The sequence below is a fragment of the Rana temporaria genome, chromosome 13 (genome assembly GCF_905171775.1).
Source record: "Rana temporaria chromosome 13, aRanTem1.1, whole genome shotgun sequence".
Taxonomy (NCBI): domain Eukaryota; kingdom Metazoa; phylum Chordata; class Amphibia; order Anura; family Ranidae; genus Rana; species Rana temporaria.
The window spans coordinates 61,070,098-61,085,660 of NC_053501.1; the positions used below are offsets into that span (position 1 = coordinate 61,070,098).

Sequence of the window (15,563 nt, forward strand, 5' to 3'; positions counted from 1 at the left end):
ATGGGAGGGATGGAGTGGGTTGTCATTTACCACTGTGTATACACCCACATGTGCGACTCTATAGTCACATGGACTGCTCAGACGTGATAGGGAAGAAATGCTCTGCATAGAATCTCACTGAAAACTGAGCATGTGCAGAACTGCCAACATGTGCTCTGCATAATCCTTATCGGAATTGGGGACATGAACAGAAGGGAGAGATAGAGAGCAACAAACAAAAATCTCAGTGACAGAGAATGAATAGCATGTAATATAGAATGTATTGATCGTTTCTTATGAAGTGGGTTTAGTGACACTTCAACAGCATGGCAGATATATCTAAATTTTTTTTACTGTAAGGAACATTTCAGAGCCTTATATCCATAACATAAGAAAGTTCTTTATTTTGTTACAGAGAAAACACCAAATATTGTGTATCGTGGGAGGGAGCCACTTCTCAGATTTAGGTGGATCACAACGTTTTCCTGCAGTAATCGGAGACACTGGGCGTGTAAAGGAGCTTTTATATGCCAGCTTGACACTTTGCACAACAAGGCTTTATAACAAAGCACTTCTGAGAAATGGTCAGAACAGCATGAGAACACAGAAGGTTTTTTTAATGGTAAAAACAAACACTTACCCATTACGACCAAGTGTCAATTCACAAGAATTAGACAACCAGCATGCCAATGAAAAATTATTCACCATGGACCTCAGATCAGTGCCAGGTGCCCAGAAACACAGGCATATAGACTTATCCCTGCTGCAGCTGGAGATTCCACTGGGAGTAGGGGAGGTGGATGGGCTTCTTCAGGTAATGATGGTGGCAGCTGCCCGATGGTCATTGATGCCGGGTGGGACTTTATGAAACACTGACATGTCATGGAGGTGGGTGGGCCACAGGTACAGAGGGGTAGGCCATGTTATGTAAATGGCAGCAGCTCTTTATTTGTAGGATTAGGGGCCCATTGGCCCAGTCTGAGCCTGCAGGCATGTCACATAAAAGTCTTCTGGGTACCAATGACATTACGATGTGTGCCTGCCCTGCGGGTTAGTCCATCAGGCCTAAACTACTAGAACCATTTTATCCAGTTGGATTAGTATTCTATTTCCTATACATTCATACAAAATAAAAAAAATTGGTATTTTTCATTTCTTCTCCAGCACAGATGCTCAATTGGATTGAGATTTGGAAAATTTGGAGGCCAAGTCAACACCTCAAACTCATTGTGGCGTTCCTCAAACCATGTTTGCAGTGTGGCAGGGTGCATTATCCTGTTGCCATCAGGGAATACAGTTTCCATAAAGGCGGCACTTGGTCAGCGGCTATGTTTAGGTTGGTGGTGCATGCCCATGTAACATTGCCCCAAGCATCACACTGCCTCCCCGGCTTCTCATTTCCATACTGCATCCTGGTGCCATCCTTTCCCCAGGTAAGCGATGTACACACACCCGGCCAATCACATGATGTAAAAGAAAACACAATTCATCAGACCAGGCCATCTTTTTCTATTAAAAAATGAAGAGGAATCAGTAGGTGTGTATTCGAAGGCCTGGTCTGAAACAGAAAATGAAGGCCTCTTGAACTCCTTAGGGTAAGAGAGCCTTGACTGATGGGGGCATGGCCAGGTACAGGACAAGGTGGTGGTCACCAAGGATTGGTTGTTAGGAGGGATGGGCCTGAGCTCGGGTAAAAGTATTGCCCCAGGGAATTCTGTGTCTTTCAGGAAACGTGCTTGGAAGAGCTGCCCACCCTCATGCCCCCTTTTGTCTATGGTATGTCACAGCTTGCTGCGGTTTCTTGACCTTGCCAGCATAAAATGGCTGTAAAGGGCCATGCCCTTGATGGAAATCGGAAGTAGGTGGCCTGTCCAGCACTTGTGGTAAGGACAGGCCCCTCCCCTTTGGAATTGTGTGCTCACAGTACAACTGTGACTGGCACTGGTTGAAAAAGTGTTCACATGTTATGTTTGGATTTAATAAAGCTGTGGCCTTGCCCTTTCCAACCTATTGGTTGCAAGTGTGTTTATTTAATGGGGTGAAGGGGCAAGGGGGGAAGGTTTTCTATACATCTGTGTTACAAGTAATGGTACCTGGGCTCATTGCCCTTCAGCAGTCAAGACCTAGTGCTCGGCACGGTATAACCCCTCAGGATTCTATATAGGCAGACTAGGTGATGGAGTAAAACTAGGAAACTTTATTACATGTAGACATTCAGTAAAATGCAATGGAGATAGAACAAGGTAGCATTATAAAAATGTAGTAATGTAAATAAAGTTTACTATTTACTCACTCAATCACCTGTCTGCCTATTGAAATCCTGAGGGGTTGTACCGTTCTTGAACACCAGGTCTTTTTCTGCATCTTCTTCCATTGGTCTATCATCCATTTTGATGCTCACATGCTCATTGTAGGTGCCTTTGGATGTGGACACGGGTCAGCATGGGCACCATGACTCGTCTGCGGCTGTCCCATACACAACAAATTGCAATGCCCATTTTTTTCTGCTTTCAACACATCAACTTCAGAGACAACATGTTTACTTGTTGCCCAATACAACCCACCAACTTTTATAAGCCATTGTAATGGGATACCCCACCCCTGAAGTTAAGAACAACAATTGTTGTAAAATAACTGGTAAAGTCCTTATTCACTGTAAATCTAAAAATGGTTTTGGCTTATCCGTGGTTCACACCAATGCGTTTAGTGCATTTTGCAGAAACGCACTACAGCCCATTTAATATGGTTCTCTATGGCTCTAGTTCACATCTTTCCTTTCTTAGCTGGTGCGTTTTTTGGAAAGGGTCAGGGACTTATTCCCACAGCAGACTGTGTTTTGCATGTAACAGACTTCAATGGACCCACACTTTGAACCCAAGTGCTAATAGAACTGTATGACAGTTCTGCTCCTTTTGGTAAGCCTTATGACATACGGTGGTGGATCTTCTTTTGGTAAGCCTTATGACATACGGTGCTGGATCTTCTATCAACTTTCCCTGATAGCCACAAATAGATTGTGTTCATTCACTTACTATTTGGAATGCTGCCACTTATTTTTGAATATTATCATTAGTATTTACAATAACTTTTCATTAATGGACTATTGTGTTTACATTTCTTCACTTGAATGTTATTTTACATTTCACTACAGTGCATACATGTGGTGTTTTTGTCATTTTTTTGGTTTAATTTGATTTATTTATGTTGTCATTCATCTGATATCACAAAAAAAATTTAGCGCACTCCATGAACAGAACTGTCATTCTTTCATATCAGTCAAAAAAAAAAAAAAATGTTGTTCTAAATACAAATTGCACCACAAAACATGCCTGAAAACGCATCAACCACAACCTTCATAGATGTGAAATTCTCAAACTGTTCTGGCAAGAAGTAAACCTAGGAGTTCTAGTATCTTAGGCACACAAGTTTGAAATTACATCCCTTCCCAAAATAAAAAAAAGTATTTAAAAGTAAACCAGAAGTGTATAACTACACAGATCTTCACTTACTCTGGCTGGGGCTGTCCTGTCTGGGATCAGATTCAGTGTTCCTATTGGCTATAAGCCATGAAAAGACCAGAGATGGCATTGGGGGTCGGCCTCTAGAGATCTGCACAATCATAACTTTGAGAAGCTGCAGAAAGAATGTATTGTGTTCCTCAATAAGACCAAAACACTACACTCTCTACCACTGCCACTCTTCAGCTGGAAAGCAAAGTGCCGAGATTGATACAAACGACTTTTTCTTCCTTCTGTATCCCATTTACATGAACACATTACAACTTTTACATCTGTGCTCTTCTAATGAACACGGCCCATTTCCCAGTGCAGAGTTATTGATACTAACAAGCATGATTATATGTACACTTCCCACTAACCAACCGCTACATATCCACTTCAACTCCTTGCCTTTTTTTTTTTACATGTAAAAAAATAAATAAAATAAATAAAAAAAAAAACACACAGACACACACACACACTAATAACTCAATTTTTTATTAAAATATAAAAGATGATGTTAAGATGAGTAAATAGATACCAAACATGTCATGCTTTAAAATTGCGCATGCCTGTGCAATGGCGACAAAGACATAAATTTTACTATCCATAGGCGCCGCTTTAAAGCCTTTACAAGATACCAGTTTAGGCCCCGTGTACACGGGACGCTGCTAAACGTACGTTCAGAGGCAGCGGGACGCTTTTTTCATTGAACGTATTCAATGTTATCCTATGTGACCGTGTACACAGTCTCGTTTATTGCCGTTCTTAGGCGTTTAACAGCGTTTCTTTGAAAGCAAAACAAATGGGTTCAGACGCAGAAGAGGATTTTCTTGTTTCAGACGCCAAACATGACTAAACGCGGGTAAATGCGGTAACCCGCGTTTCGTTTATAAGCGGTTTTCACCATTTAAAAAAAAATATATTTTTTATTGAAACGCTTCTAAAACGCTAATGCGGCATTTAAATGTGGCAAAACTGACGTTTTAAACGTGGGAGCAGTTGTAAAAGCGTCCAGTGTACATGGGGCCTAAGATGTACAGAGGGGGTCTAGTTCTCCAATTATTGTCCATAATCTGATGTTCGCAGTGATACTTCACATGTGGGACAATAGCTGTATGTGTGCGTGCAGACAGGAGCAGTTTAGATCATTATCACGTATTGCAGTCACAAGGAATGTAAACAGCAATAGGCATGTGATAAGTAATTTTTATAGAGGGATCTGGGGTCTATAAGACCCCAATGAGTACACCCCACAAGTAGCCTTTACAGTATAGACGGAGCGGTAAAAGTGTGCCTCAACCATATTATTTTACTGTAAAAAAATTCATGGGAACTGCACAAAAACTAGATAAAGCTGTAACCACAAAAAGGAGATATCCCTTCTAGCGCCAATATGTAAAATAAAGGTTGCGGCAGGCCTAAGCTTCCCTGGGCGCCAGGTCTCTAAATCTAGTCGCAATTGCGACCTGGTGCCCGGATTTTGGCGAACCCTGCCTTATATCCTCCAGCTCATGTTGTGGCCGTATCCATCATATGTGTGGGCATGTGAAGCCCAGTTCCTTTTTCCTCCTGGTTTTCAGGGAGAGGTGCATGCTGGGTGATTTTTAGGCACAGTAATGCCCAGAGACTCCTGGGAAATTAGTGTCATCGTTTCCCAGGAGGCAATGGGGTCTTAGGACAGGAAGTTGAACCACCTAGGACTAGGAAGTAGGCAGATTACAAAATCTGCCTAGTAACAGCCAGATAGAAGCGAGTAAAAATGCATTTAATTTTTTTTACATTAAAGGCAAGCTGTTAATAGAAAGTTCATTTTTAGGGTGAAACTTCACTCTTCCTCCACAATTTCTCTGCTTTAACATATTTTACTGCCCCTCCCAACCACAAGTGTACACAAAGTGATCATGGCGGTAGGGCTGTCCTTAGACAGCATCCTTTATCAGGTACACAGGAATGATAATGACCTTTTATACAAGACATCCAATCACGATAAGTGATTATTACGGCAAAACCAGCAAAAGGCTACGGCTAGTGGTGATGAAAGCTCTGCCAATGAGAACTATTATCACATTATCAGCACACAGACTGAATAATACCCAACAAATAGTAAAGATCCCGAGCAGCAATGAAATGACGCTGACCTACCTCTGTACACTGAATGCACCCCTTCACTTCTACAATGCGGAATGTATTGAAAAGCAAACACTAATTTCATAGGTGGAAACCCATTAAAAAGCACAAGGAGCCAATCAGATGAAAGAACATGCTGATAGGAGAAGGCAGAGTGACATAGCGGTGAGCTCATTAGTGCCCTCTTCTGGTTTTGCTGTTCAGTTACAGGACAGAGGTGAGGAGACCTGCAAGTGAAAGCAACACTGCAGCAGAGAAAGACGGGTTCCCCAAACAGACAGACAGGACTGTGCCGGGTGACAGAGCTGTGTACTTCCCAACACAAAGAAATCACAATACAGCTCAGCTTTAAATAATCCCATCAATGTGTCTGTGTGTACATTCCACAACATGGGAATTATTCACAACAAAGATCAAATAATAAAGAAGAAGAAGGCTCCTTATCAAACCCTGAGCAAGGTGTATACCAAAGTGTACAATTCTCACCTCCCTCCAAAACACAACGTCTCACACATTTCCTCAGCAATTCATTTCTTATGCAACTAAAGAGTTTCTAGGAGTGTTGTCTGTACCCGGGTGTGAGGACATGTGCAGGGCACAGGGGCACCGCCATGGGATGTACATGGAGAGAATGCAATAGAAACTACATGATGGTGACGTTCTATCTATAATGACAGAATGTTTTTTAGGCACTTTATAGTTGTTATGACTAAAGAAGTTTATTCTATGAAAATGTAAATGATGTTTTTTGTAATAAAACCTTCTTTATACTTTTCTAATTATGACTGGTAATCATTTGATATACGGCGCCAAACCCCAGACTCCCCCAAATACACATTGCAAATCGATGGGACGAAGGTACCGTGTGTAAAGATTTATATTCAGCACCTCTCCATAGAATGCAATGCTGTCCAAACGGGTATATCCCTGTACATGGGTCTGTATACTTCATACCAGTCCAGACACCAGTGACGTATCCCTGTATATCTGTTTGTATACTTCATACCAGTCCAGACAGAGGTGACATATATCCCTGTATATGGGTCTGTATACTTCATATCAGCCTAGATAGTAGTGACAGTCATATAGGTCCCTAAACATGGAGTGTACATTTCATACGGCACCGCTCTCCAGACTGATATGAAATGTACATGGATATAAAACACTGCTGTCTGAACTGGTATATGGGGGGTGTACACTCTATATACAGGGAGTGGGGGGGGGGTGTACACTCTATATACAGGGAGTGGGGGGGGGTGTACACTCTATATACAGGGAGTGGGGGGGGGGGTGTACACTCTATATACAGGGAGTGGGGGGGGGTGTGTACACTCTATATACAGGGAGTGGGGGGGGGTGTGTACACTCTATATACAGGGAGTGGGGGGGGGGTGTACACTCTATATACAGGGAGTGGGGGGGGTGTGTACACTCTATATACAGGGAGTGGGGGGGGTGTGTACACTCTATATACAGGGAGTGGGGGGGGGGGGTGTACACTCTATATACAGGGAGTGGGGGGGGGGTGTACACTCTATATACAGGGAGTGGGGGGGGGGTGTACACTCTATATACAGGGAGTGGGGGGGGGGGTGTACACTCTATATACAGGGAGTGGGGGGGGGGTGTACACTCTATATACAGGGAGTGGGGGGGGGGGGGTGTACACTCTATATACAGGGAGTGGGGGGGGGGGGTGTACACTCTATATACAGGGAGTGGGGGGGGGGGTGTACACTCTATATACAGGGAGTGGGGGGTGTGTACACTCTATATACAGGGAGTGGGGGGTGTGTACACTCTATATACAGGGAGTGGGGGGTGTGTACACTCTATATACAGGGAGTGGGGGGTGTGTACACTCTATATACAGGGAGTGGGGGGGGGTGTACACTCTATATACAGGGAGTGGGGGGGGGGTGTACACTCTATATACAGGGAGTGGGGGGGGGGGTGTACACTCTATATACAGGGAGGGGGGGGGGTGTACACTCTATATACAGGGAGTGGGGGGGGTGTACACTCTATATACAGGGAGTGGGGGGGGTGTGTACACTCTATATACAGGGAGTGGGGGGGGGGGTGGACACTTCATATACAGGGAGTGGGGGGCACACACTTCATATACAGGGAGTGGGGGGCACACACTCCATATACAGGGAGTGGGGGGCACACACTCCATATACAGGGAGTGGGGGGCACACACTCCATATACAGGGAGTGGGGGGGTGGACACTCCATATACAGGGAGTGGGGGGCACACACTCCATATACAGGGAGTGGGGGGGTGGACACTCCATATACAGGGAGTGGGGGGGACACTTCATATACAGGGAGTGGGGGGGGGGTGGACACACTTCATATACAGGGAGTGGGGGGGGGCACACACTTCATATACAGGGAGTGGGGGGGTGGACACTTCATATACAGGGAGTGGGGGGGGGACACTCCATATACAGGGAGTGGGGGGGTGTACACTCTATATACAGGGAGTGGGGGGTGTAGAGCCCAGACATGAGGTGTGGCACACATACAGTCCCCAGTAAAGTGCAGTCAGGATGCGGGGGATGGGATGGGGGGTGTTCGGACACTCACCCAGGACGAGTAGTGACGAGTAGTTCCGGCTCTCTCCCTGGCTGGGTCCCCGGCTGTAGTGGGCGCTCTGTCCGCTCTCCGCTCTCTACTATCCCGGGCTCCTCTCTGTTCTGCGGAGCGCTGTCCGGGATCTTCTACTGCAAAGCTGGAGGCGCTCACGTGTGGAGCGGTGATCTAGGAGGGAAGGCATCCCCGGCATCCCTCTAGATGAGCCCGACCCGCCTTGTGCCTGGCTGCCGCTAGGTGTCTCTACTAATGTCAGCTGTCCTCAGAAGTGTGTATTGGGCAGTAGTGGAGTTCTACTCGGTGGAAGAAATGTACCAAGGCGGATAGTTTGTAGTGTGAGACGTCCTTTATTTCACACCTTACATAAGGCCTATAGGCTCATGCACACTGCAGTTCAAAAAAGGCTTCGCTAGGCATTTGAGCTTTTATTTCTCTAAGCTTGAAGAAGCTTGTGCTTTTTTTTTTTTGTACGCTTTTATTGAATTCCTTTGAGCGTTTTTGAGCACAAGCGTTTTTTTTTTTCCCCACATACCCTCACCTCATTTTATCATTTTTTTTGTGCGTTTTGAGCTCCTTTGAGCTTTTTCATGCGTTTTTTTGGGGGGTCAGCCATCCTGCTTCTACTGTCCCTCGATGTCTTCTCACGTCCTTGTTAACGCTTCAGCCAATCAGGTTACCAATAACCAGAACCGGTGAACCTGATTGGCTGAGACGCCTGTCAGTCCTATCCAAGGAACCCCCCTATGCGTCCCTTGGATAGGCATCTGGAAGCCAATGGGCTGTAATCGGAAAGCCTATCAGAGCCGCTGGCACTTCCACAGCCAACCAGCTGCCGTTATTCAGATGGCCGGCGCTCGCCAGGGGGCCGGCCATCTGAATAGTCGGCGGCAATACATAGATTCATGCAATTCACGAATCTATGTATTGTATACAGTGGCGGTGCGAGAGAGGGCGGCGCTCCGGCGCCCTCTATGGACGCACCGCCACTGCCTAGGGGTCTGAAACATGTCAGGCTTCATCTTCTACAGTTACGTGCAATAGCCCTTCCCACCAGAGGGCATTTATTATCATGCCTGTATTTTTGTACTGCAATTGATTTTTTTTCTACTGTATAGATTATCAAATGTTTCTAATAAACAATACTTTTTAAATACTCACCTGGTCTGTCCTAAAAATCCTGAGTGGGTTATGCTGTGCCCATGGGCACTAGGTTTGTCATCTCTTACCATCCTGGACAGCAATGCCATACATAGATATCTGTACATTCCTGTATATGTAGTTGTACATCTTCTAGCAGAAATGGAAGCCCTGCTAGATCACCTCAGACTGGCCCCTTTTGTAGGTATAGCTGTAAAACATTAAAGATACTGTTTAAAATCCAGTAAAACACGGTCTCACCCTGGTCTACACATGCTCAGTGGCTCTCCATTTATAGCCACTGCCGAGTTTGTAGAGGCCAATCTGCTGACAGTCTTAAAGCAGAATTAACCCCTTGCCGCCGAGCGTACGCACATACGCGGCCTTGGGTTTCAGGGTTATACCAGTACCATTATGTAGAGCCGGTGATTGGCTTTCCAGGGATAACAACCTATGCAGCTAAAAGCCGCTCGGTTGTTATTCCGGAGAAGCGGGAGGGGAAATCCCCCCCCCCCCGCCACTCTTAATGGGCCTCCCGTCCCACCGGGAGACCCGATCCACGATGTGCCACCTCTGGCGCCTAGCCACACACTGGAATGAAGACGTAAATGGCTTAGATCCAGTCTCCTCAATGTAAACGCAGTAGTGACATCACAACGTCACTTCCGGTTTACTCGGCTGCCAATGGCGCCGGATTAAAAATATACAGTATTGCAGTTTCCGGCGATCTGAATACTTTTAAGTGCAAAGGAGGGATTGGGGGTCTTTTAGACCTCCGATCCCTCCATAAAGAGTACCTGTCACCATCTATTCACAAGGGATGTTGACAGCAATAAAAACACAATTTAATGCTATAAAAATAAATAAAATAAATAAGAAAAAAACTTTTTTTAAAGCGCCCCCCGTCCCTGCGAGCTCGCGCAGCAAAGAAAACGCATAGGGAAGTCGCGCCCGCATATGTAAACGGTGTTGAAATCACACAAGGGATGTTGACAGCAATAAAAACACAATTTAATGCTATAAAAATAAATAAAATAAATAAGAAAAAAACTTTTTTTAAAGCGCCCCCGTCCCTGCGAGCTCGCGCAGCAAAGAAAACGCATAGGGAAGTCGCGCCCGCATATGTAAACGGTGTTGAAATCACACACGTGAGGTATCACCGCGTTTGTCAGAGCGAGGGAAATAATTCTAGCACTATACCTCCTCTGTAACTCTAACCTGGTAACCGTAAAACAATAAAAAAAAATAAGCGTCGCCTATGGAGATTTTTAGGTACCGTAGTGTGACGCCATTCCACGAGTGTGTGCAATTATAAAGCGTGACATGTTTGGTATCTATTTACTCGGCGTAACATCATCTTTCACATTATACAAAAAAATTGGCCTAACTTAACAGTTTTTTTTTTTTTTAATTCATGAAAGTCTCTGTTTCCCAAAAAGTTGTGTTTAAAACACTGCTGCACAAATACCGTGTGACATAAAATATTGCAACAATTGCCATTTTATTCTCTAGATTCTCTGCTAAAAAATATATATATAATGTTGGGGGGTTCCGAGTAATTTTCTAGCAAAAAATACGGTTTTAAACACCGAGGGCCAGATCCACAAAGAAGTTACGTCGGCGTATCTATTGATACGCCGCGTAACCTCTAGGATGCGCCGGCGTATCTTTTTTCTGTATCCAGAAAGCAAGATACGCCGTATTTTTGCTTAGATACGACTGACGTAAGTCTCTTACGCCATCATATCTTAGTTGCATATTTAGGCTGGCCGCTAGGTGGCGCATAGAATATGCAAATTAGGTAGATACGCCGATTCACGAACGTACGTGCGCCCGGCGTATCTATATGCGTTGTTTGCGTAAGGCGTTGGACCGGCGTAAAGTTACCCCTGCCGTTTACGTCGTTTGCGTAAATCGTTCGCGAATAGGGCTTTGCGTAAGTTACGTTCACGTCGAAAGCATTGACTATTTGCGACGTGATTTTTCCCATGCGCACTGGTATACGTCCACGGACGGCGCATGCGCCGTTCGTAAAAAGCGTCAATTTTGTGGGGTCATACCAGATTACCATACAACATGCCCACTCCAAGCCTACTTTGAATTACGCGGGCTTACGCCGGCAGATTTACGTTACGCCAGACCGCATATGGGAGCAAGTTCTTTGAGGATACCCTAGGAGCCACTCTGATTTACAGCGGCGTAGCGCATATGAGATGCGCTACGCCCCCCTAAATATACGCCTGTTTTTGTGGATCTGGCCCTAAATGTCAGAAATATGCTTAGTCATGAAAGTGTTAAACCCTCCTATCCTTTACAGCCAAGAAAGCTTCTTCTGTTTGATCTGCAACTGCCATAGGGCTATACGTGTGATCAGTTATGACACCAGCCATTTAATGGTTTGACCGTTTGGTTGAGAACAAGCAAATAAGACAGTTGGCAATTCCCATATTCCAAAAACAAATCTGCTTTTTGAAACTTAAATTTAGTTCCACTTTATGAATAAGTCTAGGTTCACATTGCTGCGGTTTAGAAATTGCGTCTGTTCCTGCACAGATGTCTATTGAAATCACACCCGAAGTTGCCAAAAGTAGTGCAGGAACTACTTTTGGGAATCGGTGTGGGGCCGCAAAGTTGTCTACAGGATTGGATATATCAGTTTGTAAATGGATAGAAAACTGGCTAAAAGACAGAATTCAGAGAGTCGTGGTTAATGATTCATACTCTGAATGGTCCAAGGTTATCAGTGGTGTACCCCAAGGTTCAGTGCTGAGACCCTTACTTTTTATTATCTTTATAAATGATATTGGGTCTGAGATCAAAATAAAAATTCTGTCTTTGCAGATGACACCAAGCTATGCAGTGGAATAACGTCCTTGCAGGATGTCTCCAATTTACAAGCCGACCTCAATGCTCTGTCTAACTGGGCGACTAAGTGACAGATGAGGTTTAATGTTGATAAATGTAAAGTTATGCACTTGGGGGCTAAGAATATGCATGCATCATACATACTAGGGGGAGTACAACTGGGGGGATCTGTAGTGGAGAAGGATCTGGAGGTTTTGGTAGATCATAAGCTCAATAATGGCATGCAATGCCAAGCTGCCGTTTCCAAAGCGAGCAAAGTCCTTTCTTGTATTAAGAGAGGTATGGACTCCAGAGAGAGAGATATCATTTTGCCCCTGTATAAATCATTAGTGATACCTCATCTGGAAAATTCAGTTCAGTTTTGGGCCCCAGTTCTCAAAAAGGATATCGGGGAACTGGAGAAAGTGCAGAGAAGGGCAACCAAACTGATAAGAGGCAGGGAGGGCGGTATAGCGCCGCTATTTTTAGCGGCGCTATACCGCCACCGCGCCTCCCGCCCCAGTGTGAAAGGGGCCTAAGTCTGGCTCCAGCCATTTTAACTATGGGCAGCTGAAGCTGCTGCCTGTTTACTTCCAGGATTCTATTCTTTTCTATTCTATGCATTAAGGTGAAAACCCTTCTGTGCTCCAGCTTCCCCCATTTTTCTTACTTGTGCCCATCTGATCCAGCAACGTGCATGAGCGCAGAAGCTCCAGCTGCTGTCTCTCTTCTCATTGGACAGATTTATAGCAGCAGGAGGGATTGGCTCCCGCTGCTGTCAATTAAATCCAGTGACACAGGAGCCGAGTCCCGCTGTCTGTGTTAATGGACGCAGCAGCGGGACTCAGGAGCAGCTTTTCCTGGGGGCACCTGATGAAGAAGAGGGGCCTGGAGCGCTGGACAGTCTCACTGATGTATGCACTGTCACTGTTCACCATCCTCGTGGCCTCCTCAAATGGTGACAGGACAGTGCTTGCATCCCTGATCATGGCCCACTGGCGTGGGGAAAAAAAACAAGCTCCTCTGGCCCAGTTCTGCTGCCATATTGGCACAGATACTCATTGATGGCCCTCTGCTGCATGGTGGGCATGTCACAGATTAGGCAGTTCTTGGGCAGGTTGTATTCCCTTTGGAGGTCTGCCAGCCGAGCACTGGCATTATATGACCGTCGGAAATGCACACAGACTTTCCTGGCCTGCTTCAGGACATCCTGTAAGCCCGGGTACCTGCCCAAGAACCGTTGCACCACCAAATTAAGGACATGAGCAAAACAGGGGACATGGGTCAGTTGTCCCTGTCGCAGGGCAGAGAGGAGGTTGGTGCCATTGTCGCAAACCACCATTCCTGGCTTAAACTGGCGTGGCGTCAACCACCTCTGAGCCTGCCCCTGCAGAGCTGACAGAACCTCTGGCCCAGTGTGGCTCCTGTTCCCCAAGCACACCAGCTCAAGCACTGCATGGCATCTCTTTGCCTGCGTACCTGCGTAGCCCCTTGAACGCCTACGGAGCACCGCTAGTTCCGAGGACACATCAGCACAGGAAGAGGCCAAAGAGGAAGAAGAAGAGGAGGGGGTGGAGGAGAGAGGTGTGTCACAACCAGTAATAGCATTTTGGAGGCGTGGTGGCGGAACAACCTCCAACACTACTGTACCTTGTCCTGCGTCCTTCCCAGCTGCCAGCAGAGTCACCTAATGCGCCGTGAAAGATAGGTAACGTCCCTGTCCATGCCTGCTGGACCATGAGTCAGCGGTAATATGCACCTTACCACTGACCGCCCTGTCCAGCGAGGTATGGACATTGCCTTCCACATGCCAGTAGAGAGCCGGAATCGCCTTCCGTGAGAAAAAGTGGCGTTTGGGAACTTGCCACTGAGGTACCGCACATTCCACAAACTCACAAAAGGGGGTAGAATCTACCAACTGAAAAGGCAGCAGTTGAAGTGCTAGCAATTTAGCTAAGCCATCATTCAACCGCTGGGCATGTGGATGGCTGGGAGAGAACTTCTTTCGGCACTGCAGCAGCTGTGGCAGGGAAATTTGCCTGGTACAATCTGCCATCGGTGTACCGATAGTAGATTGCCCGCATGTACTAGGCTGTGACACACCTAATTCTGCACCTTCAGTCTTATCAGTGCAGGCTTCAGAGAGGACTGAGGGTATAGTGGGGTTGGAGATCCCAGCTGATGAGGGGCAAGGGGAGGTCCGCTTTGTTCTTTGGTGTGGGTCTTTGAGGTACGCTTGCCAACGAACTGCATGGCAGGTCGACATTAGTCTGGTCAAGCATGTGGTGCCCAATCGGGTGATGTTTTGGCCACCTGAGATACGCTTGAGACATATGTTGCAAATAGCAGCGGTGCGATCTGATGCACTCGTCTCAAAAAATGCCCACACCAAAGAACTTTTGGAATAACGCTCAGACACAGCAGCGCCCTGCATATGCGTAGCTCTGCGTTGTGATGCAGTCGGTGTGCTGCCCTTAAGCTGGCCCCTGGAGAGCATCCTGCCTCGTTGGAGATGTGCCTGTGCCTCCTCCTCCTCCTCTCTCCTATCAGGCACCCACGTAGAGTCAGTGACCTCATAATCCCCTCCCTCCTTATCAATGTAGAAAACCTGGCAGTATGCTGCAGCTGGGGGAACATGACTTCTAGATTGCTGTCCTTCTTGGGCACCCCCTCTATCTGGGCTCACGTTACTGCCTTCCTCTATCTGTGTACCATCATCGGAGCCTTCAAAACGCTGCACATCCTCATGCAGGATGTACCCAACACTGTGGTTAAACAGTTCCGGGGACTCCTCAGGAGGACATGGTGGGGCTAGTGAAGGAGTGACTGATGCCATTGAGCAGAGGGAAAAGGACACCTTGGCAGCTGCTTCGCCAGACAAAGTACCCTGGGTGAGAGAGGATGAGGAGGATGAGGATGGCTTGGTCATCCACTCTACCAAGTCTTCGGCATGTTGCGGTTCAATGCGGCCAGCTGCCGAAAACAAGGACGAGCGTGTCCAACGGCCACGTGCTGATGAGGATGCACCGTGTCCACGACCAGCACTGTTGCCTCTAGACGCAGAGCCTGTTGTCCTTGTGACTCTCTGCCTCTCCTTGTTGTCCTTCCAGACATACTAATGGCCTGCAGAGGACAAAGGCAGTACACACACCTCGTAGCTTTAGGTGCAAACTGCAGAGGACACGGGCAGTACACACCAAGTAGCTTTAGGTGCAAACTACAGAGGACACGTGCAGTACACACCAAGTAGCTTTTGGTGCAAACTACAGAGGACACGGGCAGTACACACCAAGTAGCTTTAGGTGCAAACTACAGAGGACACGTGCAGTACACACCAAGTAGCTTTAGGTGCAAACTACAGAGGACACGGGCAGT

At 46.4% G+C, this 15,563-nt stretch overlaps 1 protein-coding gene across 1 annotated transcript in view; it reads right to left on the reverse strand.

Annotated features, from left to right (window-relative positions):
* The window catches only part of STXBP6 (syntaxin binding protein 6), a 106,090-nt gene extending 97,610 nt beyond the window's left edge, over positions 1–8,480 (reverse strand). The window contains exon 1 of the mRNA XM_040332836.1: positions 8,202–8,480. The gene's annotated coding sequence lies outside the window, so the exon portion shown is untranslated. The remainder of the gene's footprint in view (positions 1–8,201) is intronic.
* Between the last annotated feature and the right edge of the window lie 7,083 nt (positions 8,481–15,563).